This window comes from Sebastes umbrosus, chromosome 6, assembly GCF_015220745.1.
Source record: "Sebastes umbrosus isolate fSebUmb1 chromosome 6, fSebUmb1.pri, whole genome shotgun sequence".
NCBI classification, from domain to species: domain Eukaryota; kingdom Metazoa; phylum Chordata; class Actinopteri; order Perciformes; family Sebastidae; genus Sebastes; species Sebastes umbrosus.
In genome coordinates, this window is record NC_051274.1 from 32,593,458 (window position 1) to 32,617,716 (window position 24,259).

Here is a 24,259-nt window from a genome sequence, read left to right on the forward strand (position 1 = left end):
CTCACTTTACCCCCCCGGCTTTACAACTGTGCTGCCATCTGTCTGTAGCCCCGCTGCCTCGGGGGCCCAGGCACAGTCAGGGCACACAGCTAACAATTCACAGTGAGAGAGGAGAGGAGCAGAAGAGGCTGAAGCCACGTAAAATGAAAAGAGTATGAATGGCTTAAATCAAGAAAGTGTAGAGTGATTAATTAAAGTAGAAGCAGAGAGAACACCTTCACAAAATGACTCTATTCAGCCTGTCTCATAAAGCTTTCTTTCCTCTATGAGATGTACGGATTTGCATATCCAGTCACCAATATTCATCGAACTGTGTTTCAACAATACATAAATAATAAAATGACTAATGAGTAAAAGATATTTCTTCTCTTCAGGACGGTTCTGCGACCGTAAATTCATCAGACAAAGGACAGTAACTACCACTGAGGACGCAGAGGTCATGTCCTTGTATTTCTATTTGTTTTTCCATTTTTCATACAACAATGTACTTCATTAGGCGGGAAAGAATAGCCATTTCTCAAATAAAAGCCCAATCTAGAGTACAACAATCTCATTTTCGCAACCTACCCTGAATTAAATTATTAATTTGAAAGAATAAATTGTATACCCATTTGAGGGGTCCATATCAACCCTTATAAATAAATTATGGCCTAAAGCAGGGGTCGGCAACCTTTACTATCAAAAGAGCCTTTTTAGGCAAAAAACTAATTAGAGAATCTGTCTGGAGCCGCAAAACATTTGATCATTGTGATGAAGGCAACACAGTTTATAGTCTAAGTATATAGAATATAAGTCTAATACAGCGAGGGCCCATGAGCAAATGTACGATGTAATGTAAATGTAGATTTCAAGAATAAAGTCGTAATATTACGAGAATAAAGTCATAACTTTACGAGAAAAAAGTCGGAATATTATGAGACTAAAGTCATAACTTTACGTAAAAAAAATCGTAATATAACAAGAATAAAGTCATAACTTAACGAGAAAAAAAGAAAATAACACATAAAATTTCTTCTTTATAATATTATGACTTTATTCTCGTAAGATTACGACTTTATTCTCGAAATCTCAGATTTATTTATTTTTAAATATAATAATAATATTTTCCTCAATGTGGCCCTAATACTCCGTCGTGCCATAGACCTGCAACAATGATAAATAAAAAATTTAAATATAAACACAAAACAGTTATTCATTTCCATTTTAAAAAATCCACAGGGAGCCACCGGAGAGGGGCTAAAGAGCCTCATGTGGCTCCGGAGACGCAGGTTTCAGACCTCTGGCCTAAAGGAACCACACTAGCTGTGCTCCTCAGGTAAACGTGTTTAAATGACGCATCCAAACATGTGTTTTTGTGAACCGTTTAGGATTGAAACTCATTTCTGGGAAAAACTGAGTGGCGTGGTGTAAGGCTACATGAGTCTGCAAAGGTCAAGCCTCCAGATCATCAAAGTGATTACAGCCCAAGTGTGAAACTCCAGCGTGTGGGCTACTGGCATCAAGGAGAGTGAAATGATGTCAGTGAAGCCAGCAACCAATAGGAAACGCCCGGGGCCCTTGTTTGTTACCATATGTTGGTGTTGAGAATGAGGACTAGTGGGTGGCTTTGAGTGTGTGTAAGCCTTTGCTGCAGCATCAACAACAAGAACTAAGAATCTAGTTCATTCTCAGTTTCTGATGAAAGGCTGTTTCTCTCTTTTAACTCTGCAGTTTGTGTGGACATAGACGGATGTTGGGACGCGTACAAAGTGATTTAGATTTTGGTGGTGATTGCTTGAAGGTTCTTAATGGCTGTTTTGTCAAAACTGAATTAGCCTCATCAGTTATCAGCGAGTGCATATTATTAATATGTGTTATTTAAAGCTAGGTTAGTCAATTTATTTCAGAAGCATTTGTTGAAATTCTCTTAACACCCCGACGGCAATCAATAAATCAAATGCTCTGACAAAAAAAAAGGAAAAAATGAGCCTTTTGCAGGACTGTTATTAGTGGGAAACGTGAAGTCTGAGAAGTGAAGCCAATGCTGAAGTGTCTTAAACTGTCATTCTCTCTAACAGCCAGCAGGGGGCGACTCCTCTGGTTGCAAAAAGAAGTCTGATTGTATAGAAGTCTATGAGAAAATGATCCTACTTCTCACTTGATTTATTACCTCAGTAAACATTGTAAACATGAGTTTATGGTCTCAATCTCTGGTTTCAAGTCTTCTTCAATACAGCATGATGTTCATAGACCATAAAGCAGGGGATGCTTTAGGATGGGGCTACCTTGTGATTGACAGGTCGCTACCACGGCGTTGTCCGGTCTGGGTTTTGTCCGTGTTTTCGTCTTACAACTTTAACCCTTTAACAGTGTGTTTTCAGTTCATGAAAGTTAATTATAACATTTTTGGTCGACTAAAAATGTCTTATTCAGCGTTTGGTTGTCGTGTCACTTCTGGTTGCTAAAAAAAAACAGGATGACGACGGCCAAAATGACGAACTCGAGGCTTCAAAACCGTAGTCCACAAACCAATGGGTGACGTCGCGGTGACTACGTCCACTTCTTATATAGTCTAGAACTATAATAAGCCCGTCAACTCTGCACGTGCACTCATTGTGCGTCTTCCACAAGCTGCTAGCTTATAGCTGTGAGAACTAACAATAGCCATATTTGTTGGTTACGTTCATTATGATAAAGCTAGGTGTTTTCCTACATGTGAATGGGACATGAGGTAGTTGGATACGGTTAGCGGTGACAACGATGCGCTGCGCTCCTCTCCCCAACGCCCTCTCGTGGACTTGTCCTCCAGCAGTAGTCAGAAGGTGTGCGTTCATGTGTTTTTGGGGGAGTGGCTTTGGAGGGAGGCCTGAAAGGATTTTTTTGGTTGGATACTTTCAAAATCTAGCTTACTCTTGCTGGTTCCTACAAAGTTGCCTACACATGTGATTTATGCGCTGTTTTTCGCGTGCCATTTGTACGCCACGCAACAAAACTGCGGTAACGTCCACAGTTAGGTTTAGGCAACAAAACCACTTAGTTAGGTTTTGGAAAAGCGTCATGATTGGGCTTAAAATGAGTACGTAAACTAAGTAAAATGACTACGGAAAACATGTCGGATGGATATTTACGCAAATGCATTTACATCGCAGTCAGTACAGACTATATGGCGTACAAATGACACAGCAAAAGCAAGAAAGGCTTTTGTATTACACTCTAAATGCCTTGCGAATTATCGTGACATTCCTTTGACTTCTTGTGCGAACGGGCTGGATTTTATACCTCAATATTATTTTACTCATCATGGAAGCACAGTTTGCTACTCAGCCTGTGTTACTGTATAACGTCTTCTGTGGCTCTGGAGGAGCTTTGTCAATCTAATAAAAATGACCCTTGTCAGGGTTATGTGGGTTCAGCTTGGAGATTTCAAACTTTTAACTGGGGGCATGGCGACTCATACTTACTGCTAATAGTCAGGATGTCTCTCTGTTCCCTCACAACTCCGACAACTTTAGTGTTATAAAACCTCTTTAAAGGAAAACATTTTCATGTAATTTACAATGAATGATGCTAAAACTTCAATCTCTTGATGGAATCGTACAATATTATGAATAATCATCTTGTTTTTTCAAAGCTTAGTTTTAAAAAAGTATTTTTCTATAACATTGTTATCTATAACTATATTCATGGCTAAATAAGCAACAATCAAAGTTAAAATTATTCTTCTCAGTTATTATTTATCAAGAGTGTAACAGTCAAAAACTCCTCTGCTTCATCAGGACTGTGCGGGGGTGGAAACAACACACCAACTGTCATCACGTTTTGATTTAAACATCTTTTTCCAACTGGGCCTCGCCCACTTCAAACCAGATGAGAACAGCACAGACAACAAAAACACAAATACAGAAATCTCAAATGAAATCACCAAAACTGTTTTGAGTCCTTAAATTCATATTCTTTTTTTTTTAATTCTAAGAAGTTTGTGTTTGTTAGGTAAAGAAATAACACATTTAATATAAAATGAAGTGGAAAGGGACTGAATAAAAGCAAGTTTAAGAAAACGTGTAGCACTGCTTGTGCAGAACAACTCAAAATATGGACGACTTACACACATGACACATTTACACGCAGACACGCCTCTGCCTTTCAACCCAAAAAAAGACGAGCTATCTTTGACCAACTGTGAAAAGCCGTCAAATCCACCCAGTGGGCCACAAATGTTCCTGCTAAAATTGCTTTTCCTGTCACCCACCCACAATAGGGCGAGCCTCGGAAGATGTCGCTCCAACCTGCTCACCCAACAACAACAACAACAACAACAACCACCAGAAGAAGAAGAAGAAGAAGACCCTGAATGTGTCCAGGAAGTCTTCCAGGTTTGGGCAACGTTCCCGTCATAAGAAATCTCCATCAAAAAGCTCCGTCCAATCAGGTAATGGAAGTCTTGGTTCACCCTTTGTACCTTGGGCTGTTCTCCCAGTCTATCACAATAATCTGCGAGATTCATATTGACTCATTCAGCTCAGTTTATATCTTCAAAAGTGCTGCTTGTAAAAGATTAGCCTTTTCACAAAGTTTATTTATAAAGTCACACTTTTAGACCCTGACAACTAAAAAGTGGCGTGCGGCCTTGTGTGTGTTTCGAAAGACTTTCCCAGCAACAAAAATATCACAGCTTCAATCCTGCAACAGGATATTTAAGCGTCCTTGAACAATACGCTGAACAGACTATTTTTTTTTTTTATTCTTCGATTTAACAGCGGATGTAAATGTGAGCACTCATTGCTTCCTTCCTGGAAGCAGCCGGCACTCTCACAGTTTATGCTCAGGTGAGTTAGCCGTGGGTCTTCAATGGGGCGTGGGCGTTCTCAGTCAACGAGGCCAGTTATAGACTCCAGTATCAGAGTCAGGTGGGTGAGCAGTGGTGTGTAATTTGTTCCTGTTATTCCCACTGATTTAGGTCAGTGCCTGAAACATTTATATAAAGCATACGGAGTGTGTGCGTGAGACAGAGAGGGGGAGAGAGAGCATGTGAGAGTAAATATTCGCTGCACCCACAATCTGTGCGACTACACCGAGTGTGTGCACACGTTTTTGTGTCTGCACTTGATACAGAAGCTGATAGCTCAGTTCCACCGGGTTCCCGCCGCTCTGCAGGGACGGGAACGCATCACGGTCTCCAGGCAGGAAAGACAACGGTACAAATCACCAACTGGTAGCGCTGTTAATCTCCACGCGAGATCCCACGGCAAGGATGCCACTACTCGCATTTGTATTCCCTCAAGTGTGCGAGCGTGGGACGGTTTGGGCCCATTAAAAACTACTTGATGTACCAGGCGTAGTGTACAGAGGTGTGTGTGCAAAGCTGCTGCTCCTCAAGGGGAACACAAAGTAAAAATAGCATGACATTTTTCATCATGTTATTGTCCGAAAAAGCTGCGTTCATCCCATGTGCTCAAATAGATCACGCCCGGCCAGGATGAACAGCGGCTCATTTTATGACGCCAGACAGTACACTCACGAGTCAGTCCACTAAATGTCCAGTTACCTCATTTGTCACGGACATACGGATATACTTAAACACACCAGGCGTTACATGCATGTCATTATACCGTGTAATAACCATGTCAAATAGCCATCTCATGCATATCATGGAAGACATACTGAGGACATGGGGGTCAAACAAATACGCAGCCTGCTGGTTCTGTTGAGCGACCAGAGACAGGAAATGTGATGTGTGTGTGTGTGTGTAATATACAGTATATTAGTAAAACCAGTCATGCAGTTACAATCACGGCCTTAGTAATTGAAGATAAGCTTCTGCTCCCACACAGATTTTATGCTACATTTCTTAAAGTAAAATATTGATTTTAAGCATCCAGCTCAATTATAAACACAATAGCATGACCTTTCCTTCTCCTTAGATCCAGATCTAGATTCTGTATCTCTTGCTTGAAATGATGTCAACACAGTGGGGCTGCATGATATGAGGAAAATATGAGATATGTAAGGGATAATGTACAGCAAGCCGGTTATTGAAACCAAGACAGGGCGATGCCGCACGGGTCTCTCATCGCCCAGAAGGGGATTCTTTCACAACAATGACCCACTAGCTGGACATTATCCCGCTTATTACACAGCTATTTACTGAAGAAATCGATAATTTGAGACAAAAACGGTCCGCTAGAGTCCGACATCAGAACTCGTCGGTATTCCTGTCTGTTTCTCGATGCTCGGGGCGAGCCGATCACATACTTGCCAACCCTCCTGTTTTTCATTGCCCTCTCCCGGTTTCCTCCAGGGGTCACATTTCTCCCGTATTTCTCCCGATTTATGCCTTTTAGTTATCTCAACCTGTTTCTGGAACTGAGCAGTGTGTATAATCCCTACTGTTTCCACCCGGACGACAATAGAACTAAACCAACTGTCGTTTCCCGGCGGGAGAGAGATGTCTACGTTCGCGACACAGCACAGTTTGAGTCCAAGTTTAAGCTGCGCTCGCCACAGCGTGCAGCGCCCAAAGCCCAACTTTGGGCAGCGAAAAGTCGTCGTTCCATGGCGCTAGCCGTTGGAAATAACGGGTTTCAGAGTGCAGTGGTGTCGTTGTTACGTTGTGTCTGAAAGGACCTTCAGTGAGTAGCAGCAAAGAGCAGGAGCAAAAATAAATAAAAACTGATGAATATTAGTTTATGTCAGAGATTCACACGCCACGTTCCCACCAGAGGGGCGAAATATTCATTTGTCTTTCCTGGGAGTTAAAGGTAAACATAAAAAAGTTTAGTATTTTATTATTTTCATTCTTTTAAAGTCACCAGAATGCAAAACAAAGCCTCTGAAACTCAAACTTTTGGCAAGGTTGGCAAGTATGGCTGACAATCACCTACTGTAAGTAATACACTGACTGAGGATGAGTACCTCATACAAGTCTTTTGCGATGTGTTTATTGTGCAAGTTGACATCGCGATGACAATAATACAACGCTATATTGTGCAGCCCTGGTCAACAGAAAGAAAAAAAAATGTTGTTGTATTGAAAATTAGTTTTTGTTCTGGAGCAGAGATGAGTCAGTCCTACAGCGGAGTGTGTTGAGTGTGTTGTGAGAGCTGTCTGGGGCTGATGGCAGACAGGAAAACTGTCCACAAAAGACTTTGCCCAGTTACACAAACACGTTCACTTTGTGTGACCACACAACAAGCTTCCCGCTGAGGGATGCTGTCCTGGTGAAAGAAGACATTATGTGGTGGTAGTGGAAGAACAGGTCTGGGCCATGTGATGAATCAGCGTTGACGGAGAAGTTGCTAGAAGCCACTCCCTCATCAATAATGAGCACACACTCGGTACTACAGGCTTGGCCACAGTTCTAATAGAAGTTTTAATGGGATTGGATTTGAGCTCTTTTGGCTTACATGGATGTATGGGATGATTAAATTAAATGGAATTTGTGCCTGGATCTGCACAATGTGCTTTCCTCATTAATGTGTCATCGGTGCAAAAGAAGAAAAAAAAAAAATGCCGGGTTTCTTTCCCAGCAGATCAAGAGGCGGCTGACTTATCAGCACACAGAACACGGCGCTACTCGGTTCAGCAGCCTGCTGCAGTGTGAAGGCTGGAGCTGTCCGTGGTGCTGAAACTCACTCTGCTATATAACACCAGAAAAACTCAAGTCCAACATCACTCCCTATTAACACCCTAGAACAATGTATTCCCCTTCCACCATTTTATTTGAGTTTTCATATTCTCAGTGTAAAAAACGATCCACGTTATCGCCCTCAAAAACGTTTATATTGTAACAATATAATAATATAATATCCACTAGATGCGTTCACAGTAGTGGGGCTGCAGCTAACGATTGTTTTTAATATTGATGAATCCGCTGATTATTTTTAGGGCAAAAATATTCTTAGATTCTTAAATCTTTTTTTATTGCCAGTGTGTGAACAGGTTGTAAACTAATCTAAGAAATGAGACCTTCCGCGACTTTCTGGGTTTCCTCTATCAGCCTGTAGACTGCTTTTAAAGTAATGAACAATCTAACGGATGTGACGTCATGCATGCTTGCGAGTGTCTTTATTTTCAGCTCCGCTTACAGGGCTAACAGTGTGCAACCATAGCTAATGTTTGGTTAGAAATGGAGTCCATTAACACCAATAAACGACCAGCCCCTACCACAACTCAGACTCCCAACACAAAACTCCACGGAAGCACAAAAAAAACAAAGTTATATCTAGTTGAAGCCCGTCTTGCAAAACAGGAATGTGACCGACGTCGGGAGAAAACTAGGATCAACATCGACCGGGCCTTCGACTCAGGGAGGGACCTTCGTTTACGAGCATAAGCGCAAACAACAGGACGCTGACTGTCGTTGACTTAGCGGCCACAGGTGTCACTGTTAACAAGCAGTTTCGGATTCTTTCTCAACAAATCGTAACATAAAGCTATCATAAGGACAGTGCAATATGGTTGGACAGTGCAATATGTTAAATAGGGACAGTGCAAAATGTTAAATAGGGACAGTGCAATATGTTAAGTTAGGACAGTGCAATATGTTGCATCTGTGTAATATTGGACTATTATCTGTGCAATATGGGCAAGACGGTAGACGATACAGTGCACTACCTGGGTGCAATACCTGCCATGGTGTGTGTGATAGTGTGTGTGATAGTATGTGCCATTATGTACGTGGACTGTGTATGTGTTGAAACGTCTGTTTCTGTGAAACTGTTTCCCTGTCTGATGTGGAATTGTTTATTATTGTTGTTGATGCTGTTTTAATTTAGTTTTTGTAACTGCAGTTGGACAGAGTCTAGGAAAAATTTCCCCACGGGGACAATAAAAGTATATCTTCTCTTATCTTATCTTAAATAGAGTCCCTCGACTAACACTCACGATTTTGTCGACTAATCAATTAGTTGATTTAATCGACAGAATCATACAAAAGCACCACTTTAAATCTTGTTTACCAGAGATGTGCTCATAAGTTTCTCAGATATAAATCATTCAGCATGAATAAAAGCATAAAAAATGACGACTATAAAGACTAAAGACTAATTATTTTCTTGGTTGATAAATGAATCGTATGAAAGTCAAAAAAGCGAATCTCTAGTTCCCAGAGTGACGTCAGACGAAAGGTCGACAACCCAAATCAATCTACAATAATAAAGAAACAGAAAAGCAGCAGATCATCTCATTGGAGCAGCTGGAAGCAGATAAATGTCTGACGTTTTTGCCTGATAAATGACTGGAGCGATTAATCATTTCATCTCTACACCACGGATTATTAGTTATGTGACAATGATGGAGCAAAATGGTCCATAAATCATAAAGTGTAATTCTGCAAATGTGAATTGATTATTTTTGGGTTCTGGACTCTTAGTCAGACAAAACAAAGCAATTTAAATACGTCACCACGGGCTCTGGGAATTAATAATGGACATTTTGTCCTCTTCTCTAAAACATTTTATTGGCAAAATGTAATTTATTAATCAAAAATATAATAAAAATATTGGTCATTAATGAAAATAGTAGTGTAGTGCTTTGTGAATGTCTAGTGACAACAATTTTACCTTATATAGCGGACTTAAATCCTCCCACAATGCAACCTAATTAGTAGTATACATTGCATGGTCACTAACTAAGATTTATCTCCCATCATGCATTGTGCAGAGAGGAAAAACAGGTGTGTTTAGACGGCGGCCAGGTGAGAGGAAGCTGACATTAGTAGCATATGAAATCGTTTTTTGCATAAGTCAGCCCGTTCACACGAAAAGGCGTATGAATTCCACGATAATGTGGCGTGTCATTTGTACGGCATGTATTCTGTACTGACTTTGATGTAAACGCATCCGCGTAAATATGCTACGCTCAGAGTTAGTGTTGTAGAATAAAAAGGGAGAAAGACTGCTGATGGTGGGCGGAAGGGGAGGGGAGGAGGAGGACGGGTCCAACAAACACAGGACTTTCAACTAGGAGACCGATGTTCAAGACAGCTGTTTAGTTCTGTAAGTTACATTAGTGACGTTTGTGACGTGTTTTTCTTATTATTTTTAGCCGAACCATGACGTTTTTCCTAAACCTTACTAAGTGATTCTGTTGCCTGAACCTAACTGCCAACGTCACCGTAGTTTTGTTGCTTGGCGAACAAATGACGATTAAATGTAGCAAAAATTATATTAAAAATAAATATAGCCATTAATGAATTGATAAAATGTGACATAAATTGATATTTCTGTTTTAATTTGCTTCTTTATTTATTTATCTTTTATTAATTCCCTTATTTGTTTACTCTTCTGTTTAATTTTCCCTTTTATTAATTAATTTATTTGTATTCATTTTTAAATGTATTTATTTATTTATCTTTGTATTAATTCCCTTATTTATTTACTCTTCTGTTTAATTATCCCTTTTATTTCTTTATTTATTCTTATTAAATTTTAAATTTATTTATTTATTTTTGTATTTATTTTTTATTTATTCTATATTTATTTATAAATTTATTTATTTTATTTATGCACAATTTTCCCTTTGCATTTCACCCCTTAGCTACATTTAATGGCATATTTATCTATTTGTTTATTTCACCTTTGATAGATTGATTAACAGTTGTCCAAAACCTGAATCTACTCCTCCTGTCGACAGATGTCTTGGGGGATCAATATGTGAAACTAACACGTACATGTTGTGTTATTTGGCTTTGATCGATGCTATGTACTTTTCCCTATACATTTCAAATAGAGTAAAGTACTGAGTGTTATAGTATAATGAAGGGAATATTGAATGAGCCCAAAGAGCCAAAGAGGCTCTGCTCCTCCACTCACTTCCCTCTCAGCTCCTCTATTTACCTCAGACACCATCAGTCCAAAAACACAATGAAAAGCTTCGATTCATTTCCTTTTTATGACTGTATTACTTCTAGCACAGTTATCTGATCTGTCTACGTATTTAATTTACCGTCTCCTGAGAGGCCCAGGCGGAGATGTTCAATAACACTGTAGTGTAAGAGCCCATCAAACACTCTTATGGAGGGCCTCACACCACTTCCTCTCATCTCTGCGGTCAGTCTCATCATACCTCCTATACTACTTTAGAAGCTTTACCTGCCTTCTTCTTCTACTCTCACTCCATCTTTAATGTATGCCTCCTTCCTGCCTGTCCCCTTATTTGTTTCTCCGTCCCAGACAGGAGCGTTTACCGGTGATGGGGCCCGGGACTCCCCTATGGCCCTCTTCATCTATCTCTGACTGAATCTGGCAGCTTCGTTAGGAGAGAGGAGACACGGCGGCTATGAACAGGTGTGTGGACACAATACATCGATTTATGTGTGTGAGAGAGGAAGAGAGTGCTGCTGCTGTGGATGTTACAAACATACTGAGCAAGAAGATAAATAGGATAAAGCACCTATAATCACTATTTTTATGTCGATGGTAAATCACATAAATACTTGAATGAGAGAAGAATTTCATGAAATGATGAACCCGCAGAGAAATATCACCCGATTCTGCAGGTCCCTCCAGCTGGAGCTTTACAGCATCTTATAGCTCATCGTTCTAGTTTTATTGCTTTTAATGCACTCTTACCGCGCTCATAGAATCATTTTTGGCAGCTCTAAAAACCCAACTCTACACTACCTGCCCAGCACCAAACAGTAGACAGACAAAGATAGCAACTAGCCGCTAGGGCTGCACAATTAATCGACTATTAATCGCGATCACGATTTTCGCGATAACGTGATGACATTGACGTTTAAAATGCTCCGCTCATAGAAAACTCTGCTGCATAAATCAAGCGCTTCCTAAAAAAGCTCGAGATGAACCGTCAATCAGCAGCTGGTCGAAGTCGGCTGGTTTTCAGCAGTCTCATATATAATGTTTTTTTTGCCGGTCACACACACACACGATAATAAATTATAACGCTATCATGATGCGTTCACATGTAATCTTCTGAGAAACTTGAATAAATCCAGTTGTCTGAAGGTTTTCACAGCAATATAAAATACATATTTAAGAAATATGACCTGTTTAACTTCCTAAACAGCTCATAATATATAATTAAAACTACTAATGTCAAGTTTGTTTTTTTAATCAAAGCTAATAGTTAAATAAAAATACATCTTCAATCTTTCCTAATCATTTGAATTGTGTGTTTTTTAAAAGGTCCCATATCGTGCTCATTTTCAGGTTCATACTTGTATTTTGTGTTTCTACTAGAACATGTTTACATGCTGCAATGTTCAAAAAACCCTTTATTTTCCTCATACTGTCTGCCTGAATATACCTGTATTTACCCTCTGTCTGAAACGCTCCGTTTTAGCGCATTTTGAAGGAATTGCGACGAAATTGCAACAGAATTGCGTTGCTAGGCAACAGTTTGGGTCCGTGTGTACTTCCTGTCAGCTGATGTTATTTACATACACTGCAACCAGGAATAAACTGGGACACATTTAGAATGTTTACGTTTAAATCTGTGTAAAGGGTCTAAATATTGTATATTTGTGACATCACAAATGGACAGAAATCCTGACAGCTTGTTTCCAATGCAGTGTCTGAATACGGGCTGTGTGTATTTCTCTGAGGATTGAGTGTTTCGATACTTTCACAGTATTTATATAGGACTTAAGCCTGCTTTATAAAAAATGTGAAAATCTCACTTTTTTTATAATATGGGACCTTTAAGCAAATAACCACTACAGATGACAATAACAGGTAAAAGGATAATATTTCAAATTTTTGACAGTAGGAATGTAGCACGACATGGAAGTGAAAGCAGCGCTCTGTTTATTTAAAATGTAAAATTGCAATTAAAATATTTTGTCCCATAAATCAATGAATAATTGTGATTTCAATATTGATCAAAAATATCCGTTATTATCATTTTGGTCATAATCGTGCAGCCCTACTAGCCGGCGAACACAGAGGAGCATTTATCAATCAATCAAACAATCAAACTTTATCTATATAGCACCTTTCAAAGAAGTCAAATGCAATTCAAAGTGCTGTGCAGACGATTGACAAAAATATAGATTGTTAAAAAAGGATTTAGAGACTAAATCTTTGCAAATTTTCCCACTGAGGGACTAATAAAGGAATATCTTAATGCACACCAAAACAACCAATATAAAAGTTCATAGAATAAGAAAGCAATAAAAGATGGGTATTTAAGATAATAAAATTAAAAAGAATACAAGGAAATAAAAATAAATAAGAAATTATGAAACTTCACAAAATAAGTAGATTGTATTAAAATAATAACATTTTAATAAAATAAAATAGAATAAAAGAGATAATAATGATCAGCAATACAATGTTGATTAAATAAAATAGAGTAAAATAAACACTGTAATGATGATGATAAATAAAATAAGTATTAAAAATAAAAACAGTAAAATTATAAAACTTTAGCAGCTAAAGCGGCAGATATTTTTCTCAGGAGTTGGTGGAGACCAAAAACAGAGTTAAAAGAGAGTGAATATTTAGTCAGCTATTGCAGGTTTAACCAATTAGGGGTAGAAATCAGGAAAATTGAGGAAAAATGTAAAAACAGTAATATGGCTTTCCTGGTTTAAAGGACATAAATGATGGTTTTGCATGTTGTAGCATATTAATCATAAATCACATACATTTTACATTACTGCTCACCATTATAAGTGTTGTGCAGCCTTTCAGTGCTAAAATAATTAAATCAAAGAGTTTCAAACATATCAAGCAAAACAAATTTGACTCTTCCTATTTTTGTGAATTTAATATCTTTGGGTTTTAAACTGTCAGATGAAACAACCTGATTTGAAAGCATCACCAAAGGGAATTTAAGGGGCATTTTTTTCCTCTTTTGTTACGTTTCACTGACTACACAACTGATGGTTTGATCAAAAAATAATAAAGAGATTAATCAATGATGAAGATAGCTGCACCTACAAGAAAAATGTCCATGCATGCTTATTGTTTGTCTTTCATCAGGTTTAATCTTCCGATCTTAAGGATGTTATGTTTTTCAGCAGATTGGTCGTGTAAATCTCGGATATCAGAGTTTCACTGAACGCACCGACAAGTAGGCGTTTCTTTCCAGAGCATTACCTGCTCACAACGATAACTGAACTTAATAAATCCAACCAAATGTTCCCCGTGATGGCTGATCCATCTCAAGCAAGCACCTTAAAAGTCTCTGCAAGTGGATTCTCATATGTTTATTGCCCTGAACGGCTGCCTGGAAGAAAGAAATCAATCCAAAAAAATGTATGAAATGCAAAAACGAAAAAGGTGAGTAAATGAGAAAATAAATCCCTGAGGGAGAAAATCATATAGGCTAGATTAAGGTAAAAAAGAGGAATTCAGTATATCACTTTAAGGTCGACATAGGATCCGTGGAGAACTGGTGCTCATGCAGAGGCACACAGCCTCTTTGTTAATGGCCTCCTGTAGACTATCCATCATCTCACCGTGGCCGGTTAGCAACAGGGACAACTTCTTGGCTTTTTTTCAACTCCTCCTCCTCCTCATCATCATCTCTTTCTCTCCTTACTCCCTCTCCTCCATCTCCTCTCTGATTCACTTATTCAGCCTCATCTCCTTTTTCTTCTCCTTCCCTCCAAAAAAAATGTTGCACAGCCTCGATACCCAGAGGAGTTTCCTCTCTTTGCTCTTTACCCTTCACAGCAATAGCGGAGCATGCAACTTCCTGAACTCCATTTAACCTCAGCCTTTAAAAGGCTAAGTAGCTCCGTTACATCCTGCCTTTTACGCCGGGGTCTCTGACAGGTGTTTGAGGGGCTGCTCTCTGTTCTCCGAGGTGCTGTCTGCTCAACTGCCTGACTGTCTCGTTTGCATATTCCGGCTGTGATTATTTTCATTGCACGAGTCTGCACAGAACCTGCCAGTTCTCCTGCAGATCAATGCACACTTGGATGCACACGCCCCGGAAAATAAAAAAATCACGCAGACACGCAGGTGTATGCACGCAAACAACAGGCGCAGCCACACATGCCTCAAACCCTGTCAAATGCCTAATCTGCTCCCACAGGGAGAACGCATGATGCAGGGCTTTTTGTTGTTGTTGTCGTCATTTTTCGTGCTCCATTTTCATGGGCGGCTGAAAGACAGTGAAGGCGTCCACAGAGAGCAGAGCTCAACAAGGCGTCCAGATGCAGCTTATCCCCCATTCACTACTCAGCGGTCGAGGATGTGACGGTTACAGTTGGTACAACATGTTACAGACAGAGAGAGAGAAAGGAAGAGTAACACAAAGCAAACACATTTGCTGGCTCCGGCTTCTCAAATGTGAGCGTTGTGCTGCTTTTCTGTTTTATATCATTGTAAATTGAATATCCTTGGGTTTTGGGACAGTTGATTAGACAGAAACAAGACTGTATGTGATGAAATTGTGATGGCTATTGTGACTTAGTTATTTCTCCACGATTCTCTGACATTTTACAGACTTAACTAAAAAATAATGAATAGATGTTAGGCCTCATCTAAGAGACAATGAAGAAGAGATTTGTCATCCAGTAGAGACATTGCTATTCAATTTCCTACAAAGGTATTCTGTTAATATCTCTGGTGGAATTAGACCACTGTAGGCAGTGTTGCAGATCAGCAGCTCTGCTTTATGGCAATATCTATTTTCTATCAATGTGATGAAGTGATTGTCAAGTATTTAATACTCTTGATTAGCCAAAACAAAGACCTTCCTTACTTGTTATTTTAACTGTTCAAAGGAACAGTGTGTAACATTTTGGGGGATCTATTAGCAGAAATGGAATATAGTATTAATAACTATGTTTTCTTTAGTGTATAATCGCCTGAAACTAAGAATCAATGTGTTTTTGTCAGCACAGAATGAGTCCTTCATATCTACATAGGGAGCGGGTCCTCTTCACGGAGTCCGCCATGTACTTACATTTGGGTACTCGCCGATACCGAGTACCGATACGAGTACTTCTCTGTGCCAAAAGACCCTCGTTAACAGCCAGCTGGAGGGTGTGAGCGACACACGGCAGGCTGGGGTGTCCCGCATACAAGGCGGTGCACCGCGACCGGCTCTAGGTCGGCTTGGAAAGGCTCAGGGCGAAGGTGCTTCCCGGTGGGCTTGGCCAAGGTGTCACCGGGGCGGACTCTCCTCAGTGCGCCCTAACCGCGGCGTGCCCCCAGGGCAGGGCTCTGCCACGTAAAAGGCGTCAGGGGTCTGCGGCGATGTCGGCAACCCACCCGACCCGTCTTGAAAGGCGGACCAAGGAATCTAACGCACGCGTGAGTCAGACAATGCAAGCAAAACCTGAAAGATGCTGACGAGAGGTTAACGTCACACTGCTGTAAAGTTGTATCGGAGCCGTTTTGCGAGTACGAGTACATGAGCACAGTATCGGACCCGATACCTGATACCGGTATCGGTGCATCCCTAGTTTCTACAGTAGCCCAGAATGGACAAACCAAACACTGTTGCCGTGTAAAACCGTGGTACCGCCAGCAGCCGTCTGACCTCCGTTGAAGTAGTGTTATTATGGTAAGGATGGCCTCTGAACGAGTAGAACGGCGTTACCAAGGTTTTGCACTTGGCGGCTCACGTTACCGCGGAGTTGGAAAGGGAGGAGTGAGCGGAGGGGTACTCAGTTGGTTGCAATCTGCAACCACACCACTAGATGCCGCCAAATCCTACACACTGGACCTTTTAAACACTTCTCATTGAATTGCCAAAATCCTAACAGCATCAATAATTAAATGGGTGATGAATTAATGCAAAAAAACAACATGAAAAAGTAAGAAGAGCATTGATTATCCAAGAATTCAACTGGAGGGATGAACACCGCTCCTTAAAGCGTGGAGAACACTCTGATGACTGTGAAGGCCGCAGCACGATTCACATCATTTTAATGAAACCATTTAGTGACTCCTCGGGCCCCGTATATATTTTTTAAATCATTTATTCAGATTTCTACATACATAGGCGACTCTTGCGGTATAAAATAACAAAATGTTATAGAACATTTTTATTCATATCGCCCACTCTCACCAAGGGCAATAAACTATAAAATGACTGAATGAGTCAGTGCTTGTAGTCGTGCGGCTGACGGATATGTATCACTATCTTAAAGTGCCTCGCAGTCTTCTGCTTCCCACAGACTCAACTACATCAATTAATAATAACGGTAAACGTTTCATGATGGCGAGGGCAACCAGAAAGCTGCTCTCAGACTCTGGATGGTTTAGATGGATAGAGTGTTTGTCTCCTTGGCCTCTGCGGGGACCTCTATAGCATCATGGAGGAGAGAAATGAATAGCTACTACTAACAGGTGGCCTTGACTGACTCACAGTCCCTTAAGGCTGACCATGACGAATGAGTCGTGACGCCGGCGTGAATTACAGCTCCGCTACTGGAAATAGGAAGTAAGACCTTAATGAGGCTTCATGTAGGTGGCGATGCAGGTGGTTTCTTCTGAAGACTACAATGAGCGATTATTTTCATTGTCGGTTAATCTGTCGGTTATTTTCTCGATTAATTTGGTCTATAAAATGTCTAGAAAAGTTTTAAATAACAATAAAACATGACATTTTATAGACCAAACAACAAATCGATTAATTGAGAAAATAATCAACAGATTAATCAACAATGAAAATAATCGTTAGCTGCAGCCCTCCTCTAGTGCCATAAAAGGAGTAAAGGCAGTAGAGGCAAAGTAGATGTCTTCAGACCAGCAGTCCAAAAGCCCCAAATAATTCAATGTACAATGATATAAAACAGAGAAAAGCAGCATATGCTCGTCTTTGAGAAGTGGGGACTAAAAAATGTTCGGCATTTTTGCTCCGTAAATTATAAAAGGAAGAAATAAAAGATCAAAGTTATTGTTATTAGACTTTTATCAATTCTTTCATGAATCGACTAGTCGTTTCAGTCAGAGCTGCAACTAATGATCATTTTCGTTGCTGATTTATCTGTGGATTATTTTCTTGATTAATCGTTGTTTGGTCTATAAAATGAGGAGAAATTGTCAATTTGTTTTTCCCAAAAGTCCAAGATGACGTCCTCAAATGTCTTGTTTTATCCACAACTCAATTAGGGCGCTCCTCGGGCAAAGAAAAACACTCATACTCTTTTAATGGATTAGTTGATTTAAAGGGAATATATGTAAGAATCAGAAATGCTTGTTAACAGCGACACCTGTGGCCGTTAAGTCAGCGAAAGTCAGCGTCGTGTTGCTCGCGCTTGTGCTCGCTCTAAATAGACATGAACGAGCATCTCCCAAAACAGTGAGGCGACACACGTCAGCTAAAACCACAATATCACTCTATATTTCAGCTGCTTGGCAGTAATGTTAGCTGACCAGGCGAAGGTCTCTCAATGAATCAATGCTGATCCTAGTGTTGGCTTTTCCTGTTTCAGCCTCCTGACCGCGGCCGGAGGGAACAGAGGAGAGACCGGAGTTTTGGTCGGAGACACTAATGTTTCTCTCTGCGGAGCCCCGTCACTTCACAAGACACGGGAAACCTCTGTTGGTCTGGAGGAGCTGCAGCATTTATTTCTGCACAAACGTCCACTGTACATTCACAAGATATTCTCAGAGCTAAACTAACTCTTCTGCAGTGTGGAGTGTGCGTGCACGCACGTGAGAGCGGAGCGAAAGAGCGAGAACGAGCGCGGTGTGTGAGTGAATGCAGGCAGGCAGAGGAGCAGAGTACAGCAGAGACTCCGGCCCTGAAGACCAAAGCTACGGTCTCCCCCGCGTCCTCCGGCAACGGCCAACACTGTTTTGCAAGACGGGCTTCACTAGATAGCACTTTGCTGTTTTGGTGCTTGTCTGAACAGCGTAGCCACACGCGAGCGCTCATGGGACACCAACCCGCAATTATTTATACGTGTAAGAAGTTACAAACAGTCGCTTTAATATACAGATATGTAAAACTGAGTTTCTCCACCACTTTAAATCTTGTGTTTACCAGAGATGTGCTCAGAAGTTTCTTAGAAATAAGTAATTCAGCATGAAAAAAAACAAAAGAAACGACTAATCGGCTAAAGAAATCTTAGACCAGAACAATCAATTAGTCGATTAATCGACTAAGCGGTGGAGCAGCCCTGAGAGGAACTCTTTTCTGGTGTCTGATTCTCTCTTCTTCCTGCTTTTTTTAGACTTCTCACCTCTCAGCCACTGTTGCTCTCGCTGTTGTGTTTTATCCACTTAACACATGTGATCCACGGCTGAATGCAACAAGTTCACACCCCGTTTATAGACTCTAGACGAGGGTGAAATATCATTCAGAAAAACAGAGGGAATAGAAAAAGTTATTTTGGGAATTACGCTTGTTATATTTATACGCCTCTTGCTGAAAGTTGGTTGAGAAGATCGGTACCACTCTTTATCTGTTGAGAGGTGTTAATCTTCTCCAGATCCACGGGTGATAGATAAATGCAGAGTAAGCAGATAGATAGATATAGATTGATTTTTGATTGGTTCGTGGAGTATGTGTGCATAAGCTGCAGTTTTGTATTAATGTACGAACGCTTAAATACGTCCATATGTTCGTTTCATTCTACAACAACTCATTTGAATCAAAGAGTATAGAAGCAAAGAGATGAAACCATAGGCAACGTTTTGAGCTGAACTTTTGTCGGATGCTGTTTCTGATTTGTGAAGTTGAAATGAGAAGATATCTGATACGATACCTCCTCATTTCATTACAAACACCTAAATAAGGAGGCGGCTGGCTGGAGGGAGATCACATGAAAGTCTACTGGGGTTGACTGTATTGTCATTTTCAGTAAATATCGCAGCATAAAACCTGTTTTCTGTTTTAAAAACACACACATCGGAAGATAGCAAGTATCACCCATCTTTTAAGTGATTTCGTCTCCAGACTGATCTTGACCGTACAGCTGATAGGTACGTGGTTTGTCTACATGGCGTAACAGGAAGTGCATATTTAACGGTGTGTGGACAGAGAGTGTCCGATGTTATTAGGCTATAAGTAAATGAAAAAAACACAAATCTATCTTCTTATCTTTTTGGTTTCTTATTCTGTCAATAAGACAACACAACAAGGTTGATATAATTCATCATTACAGTCAATTATTAGTTCTACGTTATTATAAAAAATATAGATGCATTTCTAGGGGGTTCAGTGAGCCTCTGAACCAACGGAAACGCCATTTTGGACTGAAAACGCTTATTATATTTCTAATATTTTTATTGTTCAACACAGGCCATTTCGTTACGATATGACAACAAAATAGAAATAATTTCGTTTTACTTTTGTACGGCTCTTTTTAGGCGGATGTTTTATTGGCACCCGGTAATCGCCTTCAGTCCAAAATGGCGGAAGCGTAGCTTTGTTGCTGGGCGCTGATGTTGCAATGGAACAAACAAATGACTCTCACACTTCTTGGCAATAAACGATCTTAAAGATGCTAAATTCTAAATTCAGAGCATGATTGAGGGATTGTTTCCACGCAGCTCTCAACATGGGGACGGCTGAGCTGGCGGCTGGGCAGCTAATGGTGCTAACAACGCTAACAGTGCTAACAACGCTAACAGTGCAAACAACGTCAACAGTGCTGACACTGTTAATCTGGGGGGCGCATATGAGTGCATTGCAGAGTGGCGGTGATTAGCTAGCCAGTGGGGCACGCTCACAGTTACTCACATGCTATAAACAAAGCACAGAGAAGCTCGGATTATAACACACACAGAGGGTGACTTCATTCTCTGCTCAGGTAGACATCACTCCTCTATATCTCTACATAGCTACTAGTTGTTTGCTGCTGTATTAATGCTCTGGATATCTCGAAAAACCAGCTTGCTTTTTTCACACATTATGTAAGGAATTCTTGCGGCACTAGTACCATTTTGCATCCATTATTACTTCTTCATTTTAAACAAGGCCTCGTTAAATGGGGAGCACGTTATATAAGACCCACTGAGTCAGATATTTCCCGTATTTACTCATCAAGGCCTGAGAATAAGGGAGGTATTATGTACAAGACATTGCTCTGGTTTGGGGTGAGTCATCGTCACGGCTCAATATCAGCTCTCTCAGGGTTTTTGATGTATCTCCTTGTTCATTAGGGGGTGGGGGCTCCACTTATACCTGCAATCCTCGGAGACTCTTCTGATGTCAGATCTGAGAGGATTATCCAGGTATCAGTGAGACCGGCGGGAGAGGATGAGACCTAAAAGATCACTGATCAGTGGGCACTCGTGGTAAGAGAGACACTGTCCCTATAACCCAACAAATTGGGTCCGACGGGCTTAAACCGCCGTGTGAGCGGAGATCCACCGTGGTGAAGTCGCCTTGAGCAAGATGAGGAATTCCTGTGAGCTCTCAGGACGCTGTTCTTTCATTCACTCTGCTCTGTGACTTCTCAAGAGGGAGGGCAGGTGAAAAGAGATTTTCTTCATGAATTATTACAGCATTTTGAGAGTGGTTGGTCATCTGCATCTATACAGTAATGCTGAAACTAGAGCTGCAACAAGTAATCGATTATCAGCTATGAAATTAATCAACTATTTTGATAATCGATTTCAGTTCGAGTCATTTTTTAAGAAAAAATCCTCTGATTTCAGCTTCTTAAATGTGAATATTTTCTTGTTTCTTTCCTCCTCTATGACAGTAAACTGAACATCTTTGAGTTATGGACAAAACGAGACATTTGAGGATGTCATCTTGGACTTTAAGAAACACTGATCAACATTTTTCACCATTTTCTGACATTTTATAGACCAAACAACTGATCGATTAATCGAGAAAATAATCAACAGATTAATCGATAATGAAAATAAATTACTAGTTACAATAACTTTGATAATTTATTTCTTAATTTCACAATTTAGGGAGCAAAAATGCCAAACATTTTTTAGTTCCCACTTCTCAAGGAGGAGGATATGCTGCTTTTCTCTGTTTTATATCGTTGTACATTGAATATTTTTTGGTTTTGGACTGTTGGTCGGACAAAACAAGTAATCTCAAGACATCTACTTATGCTTTTTTTTTTCTTTTTTATGACATTTTATAGACTAAAATATTTATTGTTTAATCAAAAAGGCTTAAACAGGTCAACCGATGATAGAAATATGCATTAGTTGTAGCTGTATCGGCACGGTATTTGTGTATTTATGAGGGCTGTGTATTGACAAGAACCTGGCGATACGATACGTATCATGATACAGGGGTAATGACTCAATACATTGCGATATAGTGCCAACTGTAAGAATCAGAACAGTGGAATCTGCATTTGCATTCGTCACAGTCCCTGTAACATCCAAGCATTACTTTTTTTGCAATCTGAGCCAAATCTTTGCATGTACACTATGTGTTTTTGAGAATCAATACAGTATCACAAAACATAATATCGCAATACTATACGGTGTATCAATATCTTCTTAGACCTCTAGCATTTATACCAAATGACTGATATTCCCATTCTACTTTCTCCTGATACGTGTGTTGGGCAACTCTTTCCAAACTTCCTGCCTCAGTTATTTTCACCAGAGCTTCTCTATCTGTGTACAGAACCCTGTCTTTCTGTAGGACAGAGGAATTACATAGTGGGGATGAAGCCAGAGGGACAGCCCTGCTTGGACACGCTCCCTGTCCGCTTCAAGGTGTCCTCTCCACACCATTACCTCGGTCGACACTCTGCGATGACTAAGTGGAAGTTTGAGTGAAAGTGACATTTTATTAGCAGCAGAATCTAAAGGGGGTCCTTGTCTGAACAAACTGACTAAACAAGTTTTTATACTGCTGCTGCTGTTAACCGAACTTATGTTCCTATATAAGTGAGGTATAAATCAGCAGCTCAGAGGATGTCTCCATTCAGTTTCCATAAGATAAAGGAGTCTAGCAACAATGAGAGTAGAGCTGCAACCATTAATCGATTAGCTGTCAACTATTAAATGAATCGCCAACTATTTTGATAATCAATTAATTGGTTTGAGTCATTGCTTTAACAAAATAAAAGTCAAAATTCTCTGATTCCAGCTTCTTAAATGTGAATATTTTCTGGTTTCTTTACTCCTCTATGACAGTAAACTGAATATCTTTGAGTTGTGGACAAAACAAGACATTTGAGGACGTCATCTTCGACATTTTTCACCATTTTTTGGACCAAAAATACGAATCGATTAATCGAGAAAATAATCGACAGATTAATCAACAATGAAAATAATCGTTAATTACAGCCCATAGCTGAAACGATTAATCAAATAATTGATAAACAAAAGTAGTAACAATAACTTTTATGATTTATTTCATAATTTCAAAATTTAGGGATCAAAAATCCCAAACAATATACATAATTTTAGGTTGAATATTTTTGGGTTTTGGACTGCTCATCAGATAAAACAAGACATTTGAGGACACTGATCGACATTTTTCACCATTTTCTGACATTTTATAGACCAAACAACTAATCGATTAATCCAGAAAATAATCGACAATGAAAACAGTCGTTGGTCGCCTCCCTAAATGAGAGAAAACATTATCAGAGTCGAGCCTAAACACTTTGAAATGTTATTCCACACAGGATCTGGCAGATTATAACTTCTCCCGTGTGCCAAGCGTGTAGGATTGCTTTGTAGGCCGACACAATGACACGAATGTCCCTCTCTAGAGCCAGTTATTGTAAGAGTAGAGCGCTTAGAGTGTGTGTGTACGTGGGAAGTGAGTGGTGAAGCAAGAGAGAGAGAGCGGCGGCGACAGAAGCGAGTAACGTTATCGACTCCAACCCAAGCAGGAAAAGTTAACAGTGTTTGGTTTGTCCGTTCTGGGCTACTGTAGAAACATGGCAGGCTCCCTATGTAGATATAAACGGCTCATTCTAAGCTAACGAAAACACGATTCTTATTTTCAGGTGATTATACACTAAAGAAAACATACTTATTAATATGATATTCTATTTCTGCCTAAAGATCCCCCTAAATGTTACACACTGGTCCTTTAATAAGAAGTAATAGTGTATTGTTGGACAGCTGGATTGACTTGTTGTCCTGCTGTATCATTACACTGCACCCATTTGCTGGGATTCTCTGTGATGGTCGACTGTGACCGTCCTCTCTATTGACTCTCCTCCCCAGCAGTGTTGAGTAAGTGGATGAATACAGTGTCAGCCTCTGCAGCTGCAAGGGCCACTGTGTTGGGGGCAAAAGGCAGTCTTTGCCAAAGTAATCCTTTGGCAAAGACTGGTTGTCCCAGACGCTAGCGCAGTGATGATCCACGCAGAGAGAGGGGGGGGCGGGGGGCGGGCCATGTTGTGTACTTTGGGTCACCAGACACTGACTCTGTCCTTGCAGTGTATTGACGACTGTTTGTG

The 24,259-nt window shown here is 40.2% G+C and overlaps 1 protein-coding gene and 1 long non-coding RNA gene across 6 annotated transcripts in view; one reads left to right on the plus strand and one right to left on the minus strand.

Moving 5' to 3' along the window:
- Positions 1-24,259, minus strand: part of phactr3a (phosphatase and actin regulator 3a) — a 53,001-nt gene that overhangs the window by 25,526 nt on the left and 3,216 nt on the right. The gene's annotated exons all lie outside the window — the stretch shown is intronic.
- The window catches only part of LOC119489490, a 38,925-nt gene that overhangs the window by 11,440 nt on the left and 3,226 nt on the right, over positions 1-24,259 (plus strand). For 2 of the 4 annotated variants that reach the window (XR_005207187.1, XR_005207188.1), the window contains 3 exons: positions 4,238-4,408; positions 11,151-11,264; positions 21,563-21,621. This is a non-coding gene — a long non-coding RNA (uncharacterized LOC119489490). Of the gene's footprint in view, positions 1-4,237; positions 4,409-11,150; positions 11,265-13,966; positions 15,694-21,562; positions 21,622-24,259 lie in introns of those variants that run through there. The other 2 variants (XR_005207189.1, XR_005207190.1) reach the window with 2 other exon arrangements.